Source organism: Dipodomys ordii, unplaced genomic scaffold (genome assembly GCF_000151885.1).
Source record: "Dipodomys ordii isolate 6190 unplaced genomic scaffold, Dord_2.0 Scaffold4, whole genome shotgun sequence".
NCBI classification, from domain to species: domain Eukaryota; kingdom Metazoa; phylum Chordata; class Mammalia; order Rodentia; family Heteromyidae; genus Dipodomys; species Dipodomys ordii.
In genome coordinates this window covers 14,402,169-14,407,069 of record NW_012267220.1, presented here as the reverse complement: position 1 = coordinate 14,407,069, position 4,901 = coordinate 14,402,169, and positions in this window count along the sequence as shown.

Sequence of the window (4,901 nt, the reverse complement as noted above, 5' to 3'; positions counted from 1 at the left end):
TGTAGGCAAACACCACAGAGGGGCTGTGATCTTCTCAAACATTACCAGAGAATGTGTATCAACAGTATTGGTGATTGAACCTCAATCAATTGGTTATACTGGGGTTTGCCAAGTTTCTTAGTAGTTTACTATTTTTCCCTTTCCAAACTTTTCATTAAAAAGGGACTATTGAAGAACAAGAAAGGAATGCCAAAAAATTAGTGGGCATGTTAAAACTACCGGTGTTTAATAGCACATACTCAGGGGACATACTTTGAGAGTATAGAAAAGTTCTGTTTCTCAGTTTGGCTAATTGTAGCATCAGATACCTTTAATCAACTATTATTTAGTGGTTTCTACATTTCCTAAGTAAGTAGATTCTAAGTTTCTTTTTAACTTGGAAGTATAATAACATATTGAAAAAAAAAAAACAGGTATTCAATTCAGTGATGACTCCAAAGTCTCAATACCATGTATTGGTCAATGGTTCAAGAAATACATATTCCAATAAGCTATTCTTGTATCCCTCCAAATTATTCTTCCCCTCAACCTAAAGGTAATCATTATCTTGACTTTTTGGGAGATGATGATGGTAGTACTGGGGTTTCTACTCAAGACCTCATGCTAACAAGGCAAGTGCTTTACTTAAGTCTTAACTCCAGCCTGTTACTGCTTGTTATTTTTCGTAGAGTCTTGCTTTTGGACTGGGGCTGGCTTTGGACCACAATTTTTTTTACCTCTGCTTGTTGTGTAGCTGGGATTATAGGAGCATACCACTAGGTAGTGACTACAGAGATGAAGTTTGGATAAGTTTTTGTCCAAACTGGCCTCAAACAGTGATCCTCCTGATATACCTGCCTTGCATACATGAAGCCCTGGGTTCGATTCATCATCATCACATAAGCAAAAAGAAAAAAGCCGGAAGTGGCACTGTGGCTCAAGTGGTAGAGCGCTAGCCTTGAGCCAAAGAGCTGAGGGACAGCACCCAGGCCCAGAGTTCAGGCCCAACAACCGGTTCTCCCCCACCCCTCAAAAAAAGAAACATAACTTCAGGCCTAAAATGTCAACTATGTTTAAATCCATGAGCATATATTTTACACAATTCCTAATGATTACTTCCATAATGAAAAAAAGTCAAAAACAAGATAGTATGTACTTCTTGAGATGCACAGACATCATCTCTGACAAATTCTCACCTAAATTTTCCGCCATCCCCAGAAAACCTTGACCTCATAATTCTACCTATACCTGGCAATTGAAAGAAAATATAGAAGCTGAAGACATTTGTTCATGTCCACTCCTAGAATGTAAGAAACATAACTGAGACAGTGAAGACCTCTATAAATGACCTGATTATTTTGAACAGTTACAAAGGAAAACCTGATGATTAAAAATAAGATGTTAGAAATATATCTATCAATTGCCATGTGTAGACTATATCTGAGCCCTGATTCAAATAAATCACCACTACCAACCACAATGATAAACACAAATAAGTTGTAACACAAATTGACAGAATCTGTGGACAGCACCAAAGAATTTGACATAACATTTCAAAAAAAAAGGTAATGATATAGTGATTATGTTTTTTAAGACATATAAGGAAATATACATTTACTTATGGAAATGTAATATTTTATATTGAGTAATAAATTATCTTAAACTGTCATCAAAATAATTCATTGAAATGGGGAAACCAAAAGAACAAAATTGTTGAGGAATATGATGGAAACAAAGATAATTATAATATTTTCTGTGCACATAGTGATTAATAATTCCTATAATAATGCAGTTTTTAATCTAAGACAATCCCTCTTATCCTTTTTTTCAATTGTTTTTATCTGTGCTTATATATTTGTCCAATTCAAAATTGATCATTCATGAATGATTATTTTCTTGTCACAGTATATTCCCTCCTAGGAGACCCTAATTGCATTTAACTTTAGAAACTGTCATGAGTATGATGGATATAAGGGGTTTAAGGGAAAGACAAATATGATGATTTACACAAGCAAGAAGAAATTAAGTAGCTCTTTAACAACAACATAATGTCAATGAAGGATTTCTTTTTAAGTGTATTATTATTTAGCCTGTAGTTTAGCGTCCTTCAAAGTTAAGAAAGGAAGCCAAAATCATTAGAGGAAATGAAATATTACAAAGTCCATAAATGTGATAGTGTTAGTTTTACTGTCCTCAAGGTCTGCTTTTTAAAAACAACCACTAATATGGCATGACATTTAAATTATTTAAAGTTACTAGAATTGCCTAATAAATATCAGTTCTTGTATTAACAACGAAGTCTTCCTCTTGTGTTCTTTTTTTTCCTTCTGTCTTTTTTTAGGGACTGTAGATCAAATACAATTTTTCATTCTACTAAGATTGCTAAGCTATTTTCTAACCAAACAAAAAACAATACAAATTCATTCGTGAATATCCTAGAAGAATAAACTACGTCTACTGCAAACTTTGGTGTTACAAATTACCATTGTTCCTTCTCCTTCAACACCTTAAAATAAGTAAATCATAACTGAAAGAACTCAGATTGGAAACTGAAGATTCTGTTGTTTTGGCTTTGTTTTTGAATATGGTCTAAGTAGCCCAAGCTCCCCTTGAATACTCTTATTTAAGTCTGCTGAACTGGCCTTGATCTCATGCTTCTCCCTCCTCAGCCTACTGCTGGTACTGCAGCCATAAACCCCCACACCTAGCTGAAGCTAAATTTTAAATAATGTGGAAGTACAAGAGCACCTTTCATGTCTGGTGGACAATCCTCATTTGTACAAATTCATTCTCAGAAGGCATATTTCTTGTCATTTGAGACAGATTGCTATGGTTTGTTTTATCAGTTAGATCACTGCTTAAAGTATTACATTTTGAGGTGCATAGTCACTAAATAATTCTATCCAATAGTTACAAACAAAATCTTATATTTGATTGTTGGTCTTTTTGAACCTATGTCCAATGACTTTTCTAAACTTATCACCACTCTTAAAAGTGATTCCATTTTAACAATATGTGTGTGAGTCAATATTGATAATGAAAGCTGAACACAGTATTACAGCTATTAGCTGTGTCAGTAGCCAATCATTTGTTTGGGATGGAATACAAATAACTTAACCAAAGGACCTTCTGCTTTCCTGTTTTGCAAAATTTAAAGTTGTACTGGATCACAAACTGTGTGTGTGTTGGGGAGTAGGGGGCTCAATAAACTGCTTAAATGCATTTGTCTTATTTATTTGCTAGTAGTGGGGCTTGAACTTAAAACCTAGGCACTGTCCTTAGCTTTTTCACTCGAGGCTAGTGCTTACCACTTGAGCCACAGCTCAACTTCTGGCTTAGGTTAGTTAGCTGGAGATAAGAATCTCAGGGACTTTCCTGCCTAGGCTGGCTTCAAACTGTGATCTTCAGATCTCAAGCTCCTAAGTAGATAGGATTATAGTAGTTGAGCCAACAGCAGCTGACATATTTATCTTTTATATTGGTAATGCTCTCTTTCAGCTTAGTCAACAGTGGTAAGGACTTTTAATAAAAATCGTTAAAAATTTTCTCATCCAAATTTCATTACATCTTACCTATTGTAATCTTTTTTTTTTTTTTTTTTCTGGTCGTGAGGTCTGAACTCTGGGCCTGGGCACTGTCCCTTAGCTCTTCAGCTAAAGGATAGCACTCTACCACTTGAGCCACAGCGCCACTTCCAGCTTTTTTCTGCTTATGTGATGCTAAGGAATTGAACCCAGGGCCTCATGCATGCAAGGCAAGCAGGCTACCACTGAGCCACCTTCCTAGCCCTCTATTTGTAATCTTTAGCATAGATTGTTTTAATGGTACTTGAGTTTGAAGTTTAGTAGTGGAAGATATTCTATCCTATAGGCCAATAAGGCAATGGTCTAAACATCTCTAAGGGGAAAAAAATAGGAATTACACAATCATAAATTTTATGTTGCTCCTTCTAAACTACCTTTTTCTCAAGAAATTAAAAGCCAGCATCTTAATAAAAAGTGTTCTTTTACAATTTCAATAAATGAAAATAAGCTATCAGGAAACACTGCTATCCGGTTTGACTGAGGAGGACAATGACAGTGATGATGGACACAACATGAAATAACCTGAAACAGATGCTTTAGACAGATGTTCCCACATTCATGCTTTCCAAACAGCTGACCCACTATCTCTCAGCCAAACAAATGAGGCAAGCCTGCTAACAACTGCAGCATTACAATAATAAAAGTATGAAATCAGGGTTTGGCCATGCTCAAAAAGGTTTTACTGCCAGGTGCTGATGGCTCATGTCTATAATATTAGCTGCTATGGAGGCTGAGATCTGATGATTAAGATTCAAAGCCAGCCTGAGCAGGAAAGTTCTGACACTCTTCAATTAATCACTGGAAGTGAAGTTATGGGTCAAGCAATAGAGTGCTAGACTTGAGCAAATGAACTCAGCAGCAACACCCTGGCACCTGAGTTCAAGCCCCAGGAATAGCACCAAAAATCAAAAGTTTTTACTGTGCAGGTAGGAACTGGCAGCTCACACCTGTAATCCTAGCTACTCAGCAGGCTGAGATCTGAGGATCGTGGTTTGAAGCCAGCCTACGCAGGAAAGTCCATGGGACTCTTACCTCCAATTAGCCACCAGAAAACTGGAAGTAGAGTTGTGGCTCAAAGTGGTAGAAATCTAGCCTTGAGCAAAAAGAACTCAGTATAGTGCCCAAGCCCCCTGTTCAAGACCCATCACACACACACACAGACACAGACACACACACACACACACACACACTCAGGGATAGCACCCAGGCCCTGAGTTCAAATCCCAGCACACACACACACACACACACACACACACACACACACACACACACACCCCTCAGGGATAGCACCCAGGCCCTGAGTTCAAATCCCAGCACACACACACACACACACACACA